Here is a 14896-nt window from a genome sequence, read left to right on the forward strand (position 1 = left end):
CAAGAAACATTTCATTAAAAACATTAAAAATCACATAAAGTAAACATAGGTTAAAAGTTCAAAAGAACATGGGTCGACGCGGCGTTTCGGTTACAGGCTAACAATAGACAACCTTCTTCAGGACCAAGTTCTAAAAAGAAACAGAAAATTACTTTTTTGCATTTCCACTTTTTAAACAAAGCATTTTTCCAAAACAATACTATTGGTTGGCTAAGGTATTTGGTGATTGGCACTAGGCAAGAATGGGGGTGGTTAACATTATTGGTATTGCTGAAGCACTCAACTCTTTATAGATGGTACCCTTTAGTAAGTTCCAGAATAATTATTCGGGAACTATTTCATTAGTGAGGACATATTATTAGTGTTATACACTGGAAAAAACAGTACATAAGTTGAAAAACGACAGGAAGCCTTTTCAGGCTCCAAGAGCAACTTTCATAAGTAGCAAGACAGTTCAATTCTATCATTGAGGCCCATTGGCTTCTGTGTGGAAAGTCTTTGAATCCAGGTATTCTCTCGTTGCAGAAGGTGTTTGTTGTTGTCTCTACCTTCAATTTTGACAACAGTTTCCAGTATAATGAATTTTAACTGTGAGATGTTATGTTTTTGTTCTTCAAAGTGGGTAGCGACGGAGGATTTGGTGTTTTTCAGTCTAATATTAGACTTGTGTTCTGTGAGTCTGATTTTGATTTTCCTTTCGGTCTTGCCGATATACAGTTTCCCACAAGGACATTTGAGGGCATAATTTTTTCCAGTGTATGTACCGTTGTTTATATTTTAGCCTTATGCCCACACTGTCCAATCAGGAATACACGTCCCCTTCGGACATTGTTCACAGTCACCCGATTTTTATTTTACTAATTATATCATACGTATTAATACCACATCCAAATTAATCTGAGCACTGCATGATATCTTTTCTTCACACTGTCATTTGGTACATTGATCGGTGAACTACCTCTCCCATAGCTAGATTTCACTCGCGAGTCTGTTTACCATTTCTATTACCCACGTGACCGTTACTATTGTAACTGACTAAACGCGGCAGGAACCTCTCCGCGTCCTGTCCGGCGTTACGAGTGGATGAGCCTGGAAGTTTAACCCCCGTTTCAAACAGGTTAGTGGAAAGCATGAACCACTACAGATTGTAAGCTACGTAGTAATTTAAACGTATACTTACAACATGCGCTTTTTTACTTTTTTAGCATATCGGCATTAACGTTATACCTCTGACACACGTAAGCTACCATGGCAACATGGTTTCTTTTTTCACCCTTTTTTTGAACACGGATAGATCGGAACGCATGAAGGTGACCCCTTAACAGCCACAAATCACCCCGCTCCCCCCCACACCGTTTTATGTTTCCTTAGCACCACGCATGCTTCATGTTTACCCTCCACCACCATTTACATGGATTCTTTGAATTTTATTACAGTACCTCATCCCTGATGAAGGGGCAACATATAGCCCCGAAATGCATTGGATTGACGCTAACTACCAAGTCAAGATGTTGAAAATGGAATAACCTAACATGTTTATGAACACAATAAATATGAATAATTCATAACTAACCTAGTCTGGAACCTCTATGAATCACAGAGGAATCACAGTGTGCACCCAAGGATGGGATCAGTGACCCACTGACCCCACAGTTTACTGGGATATGAGATAAATCCATAATTATGCGGAAAATTCAACAGCCTCAAAATCGTGTAATCCGAACACCCCTGCATATAGCTGAACGCAGAAAGCATTTTTGATTTACAAATACCTCCCTACAGAAATTAGGCACGTTGGCTCAAGAAAGGTGTGTGATAGCTCAGAGACAAGAGGATAAGAACAAAGAAAGGTTGCTGAGAAATATGTGGCAAGTGAGAGGGGAAGACAGAAACCTCAGCACTCATACACTGTGGGTAAGGAGAGATGGCGTGAATTTGAAACAAACACTTCATATTTAAGGTTGTTTTCCCTTCATTAAGAAATGTTCAAAATAAATAGAGTGCGTACAGTATTGTTCCTTTTCATGTTGGAATTGTGCTAAAGAAACATCATGATTTCCCAGCATTAGGTCTGCAGATTTGAGCTTTTTTCTAAACAGAAATGTGAAAATATTTTTACAGATTTTCACATATTTCCTGGGGATTTAGACTTTTTCTAGTATTACACGCTAATTTTTTTATATAAATTATTTGAACCCTGGACTGAGAAAAAGACGGAGGAAACTACGACGCAGTGATCTAGCTCGCTTGATGTCAGGTGGAGGTGTGATCTAAAAAAGATGAAGAGCGTGCCGATTGCGAAACCCAAGATTTTTTAAAAAGAAGTTTGATGTATTGAAGACTCTCCTCTCGTATCAAGAAGGTAAGTTTATTCAGATCCCATCATTCACCAACTGTCAAAGCCCTTCTGTCACAAGCAGGCAGGGGAGGAACATTCTATGGAAGAGACTAAGGGAAGGAGGGGGGCAGGGGGCTTGAAACAAAGATAATTAACAAAACAGTGAGGAAGAGGGAGATGGGTGCAACAAAGGCAATGAATATTGTATACAGCATATAGAAAATATACATCACATGTCTACCCTTAGGGTATATAAGCATACCCATAGGACTCAAATAAAAGGAAGGAACACAAATGCAAAGCACATTTCACATTGTCTTCCAACCAAAAGCCAGAAAGGTAATAACTACAAGAGGTAGGAGGAGGAATTAATCTATCACATAACCTTAGTGCCAGCCATGTAGGTGCCTTACTGATGATGTCTTACGTCCATCTTTTAGTTCCTCTGACACTGTCGGTACATTTAGAGCCATATTAAGTAAAGTGCCCCAGGGTGCAATCGGCATGTATGCCCACTTTCTGTGCCTCCAAGGCACTTTTACACTTGTGTGGCCCTTTTTGGAATACAGATAGTGCTGGTTTGCATGCAGTGCTGGTGCTGCTCTAAAGAGGCGCTCCTTCATTTGGATGGGGGGAGCACCATGCAAATGAGGGAAACTCTTTGTCTATGTGACTGTGCCGTATTACTGATGCGGACAGAGAGGCAAAGTGGCGGTGAGGATGTTACCCTCCCCAAGCAGGAGTGTGCAGCCACTCATCTCTGACACCCTTGAAAGTGCAGGCTGGGTGCCACCTCAAAGTGAAAGGTGGACAGACTGCTTCGAAAAGCCAGTCAGTCTTTCACTAATGTGGTGAGTTCACGTTTGCCCTAGAAGCAGCACATTATCAGTAATAGGGCTCAGAGTCCGGAGTTAAAATGTAAATGTAGGATACTTGTAAAGCGCACAGCTGCCCATCACCGGGGCGTCCCAGCGCTGTGGAACCTTTCCTGGCTCTCCCTGTGAGATGCCCCTCCTGGGCACCCCAAGGTGAAGCCAGGCATCCCAGTGTTGTAGGTGCTGTTGTGGAGAATAAGCAAGCTTTTCCCCAGAGTTGCAGCGTGGGACCCCACGATTAGAGTAGGCACCGAGGCGAGAATTATCGAGTCCGCAGACAATGAGCCCAAGAACCTGCCGCATCGGGAATTGAACCCTGGTCCCGGGTCAAACCTCTGCATCAGGGTCTGCCGCACTAACCATTGAGCCACACTACTCCATGGATGGACACTTCTTTAAGGATGCACCATGGCACAAATAGGGACGCAAGCCATTATGATTAACCCCTTCCGTGCTCATGACGTCCACCGGCCGTCACAAGTCATGGTTGGCGTGTGAGCACGACGGCCGGGGGCTGTCCCAACCACACCCAAGAATGGAATGTCCAGCACTGCGGCGGAATTTGCGCCACAGCCAAGGTATTAATGTGATACAGGCCTTGCTTATTAAGATTTCACATTTGCCATTCTGCTTTTTCTGAAAATGAGTATGAACACACTGCACGTCAAGGCATTTCTAAGGTAACTACAATGATTACCACTTGCTGGTCCTTGTACTTCTTGAAAAGGCACTGTTGTCTTCCTTACTTGTCCTGGGGATCTTACCAGTATTAAATCCACCTGCTGAATCCAGGGATTCTTCACCTCATAATTGTCATACCTCCCTTTGTAGCTTGGCTGATGGATCTTAAATATTTCCATGATTTCATATCTGCTAACACTAGTAGTGCTGCACAGCCTCCACCATATGGGGCCATTTTTGTGACAAACTCATTTCCCTTTAAGGGAAAAGCATGGATAAATTCCTTTTATACCATTAGGATCAAACTATTCTTTTAATGCTCTCTCTACAGCCTTACCATTAACATTTTCTCTTTGTATACACTACTTTCTCATAAGGTTTGTCCACTGACCAGTCCTTGAGCCCTAACCCAGTGCACCACAATTCTGCAATAGGTGATAGACCTCTCTCGTACGCAGCCTCTCGTGAGGTCTGAGGTGAATAGCACCCTGCTGTCAGTGATGAGGACCTTGTGGATACCTTCAGTGTAGAATACCTCTCGTAGGAAATCTATAACTACAATAGTGGTTGTGTTATGTACACATTTAATAATTATTCCAGTGGGAGTGATAGTCTGTCAATACCAATCAAACCATGTATTGAATCCTTTCCTGTTTACTGTCTATAAGCCCACTGATATCTTTTGTTACCACAACCCATGTTTCATTAGGAACTTTTGCAGGTGAAAGAGAGGTTTTCCATATGATTTTGAATTTATCGCTAGCAGCACAACACTAACATGACTTGAACTTGCTTTCAATTTGTGAGAGCCGCCCACCAGTAAATTGATCTGATATTAGATTTCGTCTTGCTCATTCCCTGATAGCCTACGTATGCCAAATCAACTATATTCTCTGTGAGCTTATTAGAAGGAAGCATTTTACTACTGTGTTACATCTTCCCTATGTCATTGCTGCGCTCATTCGGAGGGGCAGATAACAAGGCTCACTTGTTGGGGGAATACTCTTTGATCCCTTGACACCCGAAGCCCTCGCTGAAGCAGCCGGTCCCTACATTTTGAGGGGTTGGGTTTTACGAGACCACAAACAATACGAGTCTCCAAAGCGCTTCAGACGCACTTGACCCTACACTTGGGTATGGTGGGAGTACTGGGCGTCTTTCCCAGACTCCCTTAGATTTTATTCTATTTTATTTCACAAGGTCCTGATGAAGCGCACTGCGGATCCATTAGGGACCCATCTGATGCGTGAAACATGTTGACCAAACCGCACTTTCACATCACTGTCACGGACTGAGAGCAGTGGGAGCATATTCATCACCCCTACACATTTGTTTTCAGGATTGGCTCCAGTCCCCTTGATTTTAATTTACCTTCTGGACACTTGAATAAAATTATATTGGGGTACCAGAGAGGTCATTTTATCTTCACTCACACATTTTTTCACAAGGCCCTCACACCCGCATGAACAACTGCGGCACCTCCTATGAAAAGATCTCTGACAAAGAGCCCTCTCGCTGGGTCCGTGGGGGACTGCAGCGCCACCTCCACGAGTCGCAACGTCCGATGATGAATTACGACACCCGCAAGGGTGTGTGAGGACACCATTGTCATAAGGAGGAATTCCCCTACCCCTTATCTCTTTGATCTACTATAGCTTCAGGCACACTCTTTCTCAACAAATAGTTATAGCTAATATATTCTTTTTTCTGCTTAGGAACAGTTACCACTCTGTGTGTATACATTACTGAGCTCATACCTAACTTCACAGCCAATCCAATAAAATCCTTTTGCCAATCTCTTCCACTTCCTCATCATCTTTCATATGCTAATGGCAGGATCATATGAACTCAATCAATAGTACCTGCTACTTGGGCACAACCTCTTCTTTACACTCACCTTTCAGAGGCATCTGTGATAGACAGTGTGCCGCAATGTTCTTATCTCATTGTGGGTACTCAGTTTTGAAATGAATCCTTCCAAGCCAAGCAGCAAATGGGCAAGTGTGTGAAGCACGATCCAAACCTTTAGAGATAAACTCATGAGTTAAGGGCTTCCAATCCATTCTGATTCTAACAGGATTTCTCCATAGGAACATTTTAAATGATTGACTGCGCAGTAATATAGAAGTATCTCCTTCGCCACTTCTATGTAATTGCACTTAAACCCTCTCAGGCGGCTTAGGCTACGATGCATTTTTCCCCCTCCACCACTTATGTCAAAGTGGGACATACTCTCTTGGCACTAGCACAGTAGTTAAGGTAGTGGGTCTTAACAGGCCAAAATTAAATAGAGAAGGAAATATGGATATGGCCAGCGTTATATTATTAAAACAGACTCCTGGGGCCAATAAAATTGAACACCTGTTCTTAATAGTGATCTTATGGGTTCTTTTTTGTCTGAGACACTTTCCACGAACCTTGAAGAAAACTCAAGTAGTCCCAGAAATTACTTGCACTTCTCCTTGTTAGTAAGGTGTGGTGCTTTCACAATGGCTTCCATGAGACTTAAATTGGGTTTGACACCTTTGTGAGATACTTGAGTCCCATTTAATACACTGATCCAATCCTATATAACTCTTGCCTTTTCTACTGGTAAGACCTGCTTCCTTCAGTTTCTGCAACATCATTCTAAGAGCTTGATCATGTTCAGATGAACCATAGACTAGGATATCATCCTGCAAACGCAGGGCATTGGTTAAACCTTCCAAGATATGCTGCATGATCCACTGAAAAGCAGCAGCAGATGCAAGCCCAAAAGGCACCCTAGTATGCAAGCATTGTAATAAATTATGTGAGAGGACAGGAATCCGTATGTCATTCAACCTGGTGATCTGCTATGGACAAATCAAGAAAACTAAAGCAACACGCATCCTTGACAAGACTCAGCAAATCACGTATGCTGGATAGGGGATGCCTGTCCACACATATTTTTCTGTTAAAGTATTTTATTGTTTATTATTGTTAATGTCTTGAAGGTCAACACACACTGTGATGCCTTCCTATTATTTTAGTGGCTATGATGAATGGGGCATGCCATTCTAAGTTTTCTGTGGGCTCACTGATGCTTTGGAGTAATAGCTTGCATAACTCAACCTTGAGAGGGGGCATGCATGAGGGGTGGAATGGGGCAAACCCTGGTTTGACATTAGCTTTCGATTTGATATGATGCTGGGAACCAGTCAACAACCCAAGTTTATCCATTAAAACATAAGGGAAATCATTGAAAACGTTTTCATTGCAAAAGAATATTTAGTAATGATTAAGTTATATTAAGAATGCCCATCAACTGTCCATTCAAATGTATGTCATAAGATTCTGGCAGTTGTCATGGATCTGAAGATTCAAAGAGTGACAGTTTATGCTGGTCTGCCTGGGTTCGGTTTTGTGTACCTTTCACTTAAGAAATAAACATCTTAACCACTGGTCTGTGTGTTCTCAAAAATGGTGATGGGGATGGGATGGCCATAAGAAGATTACAGAGGTACCGACCCACAGAGTTAGTCATGGAGAGAGAAATGGTGCGAATGGTATGGGCAGGCGTTTTGTTGAAGCTAGAAGATGACCAAATCTTCATGTGGAAACATCACCTCTTGGTATGCTGAGGCAACTGAACAAAGGTAAAGACTTTTGAGCTTTTTGGGAACTTTGCCAGCCATAATTTAAACTTGCAAAAGAGCGAACTCCTGCTTTGCTGCGCATAGTGACTGCAGCTATTAAGCCGCGCAGCACCCAACAGCTCTGCCAGCTCATGCAGGCAATGCAGCAATGAGAAAATTGAGGCCAAGTCATCCTGCCTGTGTTTAGGTGCATGCACAGGACTTGCTTCAGAGGATTCCATAAAGTGCTGCTATATGCAGAACTTGGTAAACAGGGCAGCTGGATGCCGCGGTATGCGGCGTGCCGAGGAAACATCACCGCTGGGTGCGTTCTTGCTGCTGGGCACCACTGAGGGAAACCAAATAAAAAGAGACACCGTTGCCCAGTGCATCTGTTGAGCAGAATTTGAAGGACCTGCTGAGTGTGCCATTACTCAAGCTTGAAGTAATTGAAAATTACTGCATGGGACTGGAAGATCCCTGCTGCTGTTGAAGCTGAGAAGATGCTGTGATCAGTGTGATCATCTGCTCTCTGTGTCACGTTGGATAATAAACAGTAAAAGGGGACCAGACAGCAGCATACTGCAGACAACGAAGAGGGACAAAAGAACCTGAGCTGGTGAACGTTCCATCATCATAGAAAGGGGATAACTATTCTTCTTTTACAGATTCTCAGGACAACCATTTCTCTTTCACAGATTCCGAGTAGGGATCACAGAAAAAAGTGAACCATTGACCATGGTGACTACTTTAATTGTGTTATTTTACTTTTTATTAGAAGGAAAAACATTCTTATTTGTAACATTGAAGTTTTAATTTGGTTATCTCCAATATGACAATGCAATTGGTAACAGCCCCTCCCATGTTTTGTAGGATCTTTTAATGGAGTGGGATTTTGGAAAGAGTCATTTGAGACGTATTTAGAGGCAATAGGTGGGGACTTTTTTGTGGCAAAAAGAAAATTTGCTATATTAAAACATAGTCTCAAGGGAGGGCTGAGGGAAGTAAAGTTCTTAAAACATTACCTATACCACAGGGTGAAGAGAATTAGATTAATTATGGGTCAGATAAAGCGGAAGGTCCCGAAGATGAGTATATGATGGCCATGAGGGCATTGGAGGAAAAGTATGGAAAAAAGTTGAGCATAGTGGTGGAATGACAAACGTTTTTTTCATGAGCTCAACAAGCAGATGAAACAATTGAGGAGTATGTGGCTGTGTTATGGATGTTGTCTGTTTCTTGTGTGCTCAAGGACTTGCAAAAATAAATGATAAACAAGAGACACTATTGCAAATGAAGGACCATTCATTAAGATAATTATAACCATTGTGCGCTGCATTGAAAATACATTCCGGTATGTAAAATAATGAAATGAGAATCATGACAAGAACAAGTCAGTAGAAGATAATGTGAATGCAGTGCCGAAAAGTGGATTTTGAAAAGACTAGCACGAAGAGGGAAAAACAAACAAGGAACCCCAAAGAGAAGGGTCAAGGAAGAAATGTTACAGGTATGGAAGCACACACCCTTTGGCTGAGTCTAGTGCATGTTCTGCTATGAATGCTCAATGTTACAGATGGAAGAAAATAGGCCATTTCTCCAGGGTTTGCAAGCTGGGAAGCAAGAATATTAACAAAAGCAACATGAATTTAAGAGCATCTTGAGGAAAGTGATGATAACGACTCTCATAGTGAAGAGACAGACGTTTTAGTAGCGTGTGGTATTGAAGGATGTGAATGCATAAACGAAGATGTGTACTGTCACCCTAAGTGTGTGATCAGAGTAAATGGTGATGAGGTATTCATGTGGGCAGATTCTTGTTCTCCTTATACGTTGATGGTAAAATCCATTTTGTTGAGCATGAACAAAACAAGTGAGTTGATTCCTAGTGATGTGGAACCATATGGGTATTGTGGAGTCAAGATACCAGTATAAGGTTATTTTCGGACAGATTTAGTATACAAATGAAGAAGTGGACGTGGAAAGGTGTACATTGTTGAAAGGGGAAAAACATTGTTGGGATGGAGAGAGCAGCGGGCATTGGGAATTGTATTAGACCACAACCATCATGAACAAGTGTAGCTTACAATACAACCGGATGTAGAAAAAAGGAAGAACGAATATCCTAAATTGTTTTCCTAGAAGTTGGGATGTTTAAAGAAATTCAAACATCTCATTGTCCTGAAGAAAGAGGCTGTGTAGAGGGTGCATAAAGTGAGAAATGTGACCGTTGGCCTCAAAGGAGCAGTTATCTGAAGAACTGAATTGTTTCTGCACAGATGGAATGAGTGAGGCATTAGAGGGATCCGAGTAGCTGAGCCCGATTGTGTTAACTAAAAAGGCGAATGGAAAGATTAATACGTGTGTGGATCTTCGGGATGTGAATGAAAACATCTGGGTGGATAGGCATCACCTTGCCAAGATCAGTGAGATGCTGATAAATGTGAAGGGCGCAAAATATTTTACCACATTGGATCTTTCCAGTGCCTATCATTAGGTGCAACTACATCTGAAATCCAAGCATCTAACATTATTTATCACACCTGAGGGAATGTATCAGTTTATTCTCATGCTCTATGTGTTAACCTCTGCTTCTGCCGTATTTCAGAGAGTCATGCAGAGTGTGCTGCCAGGGATTTTCAAACTGTTGGTATTTCAAGATAATATTTTGATGTGTGGCAAGGATAAAAAACATCATGAAAGGTGCTGGACAGGCTGGAGTGTGCTGCATTGACAGTGGAGTTAGGAAATGCAAATTCCAAAAGGAAAACTTTAGTATTTAGGCCATACCTTATCTAAAAAGGATTCAAGCCTAAGTTGAAAGGATAAAGAACAGCTGAGATTCTCCAAATTTGTAGAGCACTTTTCCGACAATGCAGTTGCATATGTGGATGAAGAAGATAACAAAGTATCAATGTTCAGAAGGTTGTAAGCTAGCATTGGACTCTATAAAGACAGCAATAGTGAAGGTCAACGTTTTAATGCTATTTTGATCCAGCAAATAGGCCCATTGTTGCAGCAGATGTTAGTTGTTATGGTTTGGTTGCTGTGTTGATCCAGGAACATGAGGGAAAGGAAAGAGTCATTGCATTTGCATCACAAACATTAAAGGGGGTGGAAGGATTATATTCAGTCATTGAGAAAGAGGCATTAGCGTGTTGGTGGGAAGTGCAATGCTAAAGAACATTCATATGGGGAGCTCACTTTGAAATGAGAACTAATTATCGCCCACTAATTGATTTATTTACCACAAAGGGTGCAGGAAAAGTCACACCTCTATTAGCAAAGTAGTTAGTCAGGCTGCAGGAATTTACTTTCAGTGTCAAATATGTGCCAGGTCACAAAAGTGTGAATGCAGATTGCTTGTCTCATTTGCCGTTAGAAGGTGATACTTGTAGCAATGAAGATTGGGTGGTGGCGGAGATTGATCTCACATGCAGGGGAGCCTCATGGAAAGATGAGTGGTTAAATGAGTTGGCCAATGATGCAGACATAAAATTACTTATTGACAATCAGGAGAGATTGATTTGGGAGTACAAGGAAGGACTATGTGAGTACCTACTAGTGTGTAATGAGTTATCTGTGGTGGAAGGTATATTCAGGAGATGCAACAGATTGGTTGTACCTGTTACAATGCTCAAGAACTAAGAGCATTCCAGCAATGAAAAGAAATGCCCACAATGATTTCTGATGGCCAGGCATGGAAAAGCAGATTGAGAGGTATGTTTAGAATTGTGAATCATGTGTATGCAGCGACAAATCTAGGCCTAGACGGAGTATGCAGAGCTTCAAACCGCAAAATTCTGCAGAGTTGCCGAAAAACTCCACCAAATTCCACAGGAATTGAAATGGGACGATAGATGATGAGCGCACATACTTGCATAAGCCTCATATGAGAAGCACTCTAAATACGCTCTGAATAAATGAAGAAAGTTGACTAAACGGTAACATTAAGGGTAACACATAGACATGAAATACGCGTCTGATATACCCCCCTAGCATTAAGGTGATCAATTTGTCGCATAGTATGCTTGAAAATCAGACTCACCCAATTTTTGGTAAAGGGTGCAGTCGCATGTGTATAAAGCAATGAGAATGTTGCAATGAATGTCTGGCCCAGTGACACTCCTCGAACGTTGCAGTGATGGTGAGAATGAGAGATCTCTAAGCACAACCATAATGACATGCACTGGGAGAGGGCAAGTATATTTATTGCCATCACTACTCAGCGGTCAAGGTTATACACCCTAATGTGCACTAGCTGAATCCGGATCTATAATTAACCAAATCTGTGCTCAACTCTCTGGAGGCTACTGCTGTAAGCCTACCTAATTATAGAACATCAACACAATGAAAGGAGCACATATATTACAAATATTTGATGACAATAAATTATTGAGAATTCTGAGAACTGATCCAATCCACAGGCCTGTTAGTGTTATCAACGATGTCTCTTTACTGTTTGTTTCTTTTTAACAGTTCATATCTTTTCAGATGATCATTTTCTGATTTCCACAGTTCTTCATCAATTTTTGCATACATTTTTCAGAAATCTTAACAAAAACAGCCTACGTGTTTCGTCCTAACACAGGACTTCGTCAGGGCTTAATAAATGTCATTGGTTGATTGCGGTTTCAAAAAACTCCTCCTGTGTCTTTTAACTAAAAAATTCTTCTGTGCATGACCTAATTTATAATCTGGAGAAGTGAATAAGAAAATTCAACTAAATTTTGACGGTGGGAATCTTATCTGTAATTAGAGCTGTTATGCTGTATTTCTCTTGTCAAAGTCCAAATTCACCACGTTCAATCCTATAATTCAATAGATCTTTTGCTCCCTGTATGCACACTTTCAATATTAATCCCTGCTATAGGATTGAACGTGATGAATTTGGACTTTGACAAGAGAAATACAGCATAACAGCTCTAATTACAGATAAGATTCCCGCCGTCAAAATTGTGTTGAATTTAGTTGAATTTTCTTATTCACTTCTCCAGATTATAAATTAGGTCATGCACAGAACAATATTTTAGTTCAAAGACACAGGAGGAGTTTTTTGAAACCGCAAAACAACCGATTACATTTATCCCAGAAGCCCCAGCATCCAACGGGGTGGCCCTGAGGAGGAGGGGCTGACCACTCCTGTGTCTTGTGGCCGCAATGCGCTATAAAGCACCGACTTTACTCCAGCGGCGCTGGCAGGGCCGGACTGGGAACAAAAACCGGCCCTGGCAAAGTGCTCGGCCAGCCCCCCCAACCCTCGGGGAGGGGGGAGTTGGGGGTCCAACCGCACTCTTTACCAAGAAGATATTCCCTCATGACCTGATTAATTCCACAATTTACAGACTATATACTTTCAACAAAAGCCTACTAAACAAGGTGACAGCATATACTTTTTCACATTTGTGATTTTTTTTTCTTTTTTTTAAAAAATCGAATTTTTTACTTTTTTGCAATATTACTTTAAGTTCATAACGATCAATTTACAAGAAAGACATATAATTCATCATATAGACAGTAAAAATACAAATACCATACAGAAAACAAAAACTTAATGCACTCTCGCCATTATCTCATACATACTGTCTCACACATACTACATTCATTCTTTATTCTGTGTCTGAGGGGTCACAAGTTGTTATGTGATCTGCTACGCAAGGTCGACGCGTTTCGGTGGAATGAGACCACCTTCCTCAGGACCTTTTGCAGAACAAACGATCTTTCCCAAGAAAATTAACTTTGTATGGATATCCTGGTAGCCAATATAAGAGCAGGTCGTAACTTCGATCCTGACTGCGTTTAGTCAGCTGGTAACACCATCTATCTGCTTATATGTGGGGCAACATTCCAAAATAACTCCTCATCCGTTGATTATTTTTCCGTTATGTGGGAGTTTCGGTGGGCTGACAACCTTCACTATTAAAATGATACGTGCAAGTTTCTTGTAAATTATAGCAACAACTCATCAAAAAAGATCCTTTAATGTGCTTTGAGTGACTTCTTTATTTTCTTATTTTAACGGACGCATCTCCTGTTACTTTCTTTTTTTAGCTCCGTTATCGAGAGACATGGACGTCAACAGACCTCAGCTCGTAAACCCGTTGGCTACGAGCTGAGGTCTGTTGACGTCCACGTCTCTCGATAACGGAGCTAAAAAAAGAATGTAACGGGAGATGCGTCCATTAAAATAAGAAAATAAAGAAGTCACTCAAAGCACATTAAAGGATCTTTTTTGATGAGTTGTTGCTGTAATTTACAAGAAACTTGCACGTATCGTTTTAATAGTGAAGGTTGTCAGCCCACCGAAACTCCCACATAACGGAAAAATAATCAACGGATGAGGAGTTATTTTGGAATGTTGCCCCACATATAAGCAGATAGATGGTGTTACCAGCTGACTAAACGCAGTCAGGATCGAAGTTACGACCTGCTCTTATATTGGCTACCAGGATATCCATACAGAGTTAATTTTCTTGGGAAAGATTGTTTGTTCTGCAAAAGGTCCTGAGGAAGGTGGTCTCATTCCACCGAAACGCGGCGACCTTGCGTAGCAGATAACATAACAACTCGTGACCCCTCAGACACAGAATAAAGAATGAATGTAGCATGTGTGAGACAGTATGTATGAGATAATGGCGAGAGTGCATTAGGTTTTTGTTTACTGTATGGTATTTGTATTTCTATTGTCTATATGATGAATTATATGTCTTTCTTGTAAAGTGATCGTTATGAACTTAAAGTAATATTGCAAAAAAGTTAAAAAATGAGAATTTAAAAAAAAAAGAAATAAAAATCACAAATGTGAAAAAGTATATGCTGTCACCTTGTTTAGTAGGCTTTTGTTGAAAGTATATAGTCTGTAAATTGTGGAATTAATCAGGTCATGAGGGAATATCTTCTTGGTATGAAATATTGTTCCTCTCTTTCCCTGACCTTGAAAGTACATTTAGAGGGGGTCCCATATTCATGTAGACGCGACCGCACTCTTTGCCAGGGCCGGTTTTCAGCCGATTTTGTCACAGGGCCGTTTTTGCAGCAACGCTGCAAAAACGGCCCTGTAACAAAAACGGCTCCCAGGGGCCCAAAACCGGCCCCCACCCTTGCGGCGCACCGGGGGATTGCCCGGTGCCCGCAACGGCCAGTCCGGGCCTGGGCGCTGGACACTTTTCCCATGATTTTGGAAATGGACACACTGTGCCAGAAGCACCAGCATCCAATGGGATGGCCCTTTGGAGGAGGAGCTGGTCACGGCTGAAGGGTATGCTATCAAATATCGTCTCTGACACCCCTAGAGGTGGTGGCAGGGTGATTCCAGTGCTCCTGTATGCCGATGATGCAGTTTTAATTGCCCACCAAGCCAGGAGCCTTCAACGACTTTTTGACTCATTTATCATTTTTATGAATAT

This window comes from Lissotriton vulgaris, chromosome 9, assembly GCF_964263255.1.
Source record: "Lissotriton vulgaris chromosome 9, aLisVul1.2, whole genome shotgun sequence".
NCBI classification, from domain to species: Eukaryota; Metazoa; Chordata; class Amphibia; order Caudata; family Salamandridae; genus Lissotriton; species Lissotriton vulgaris.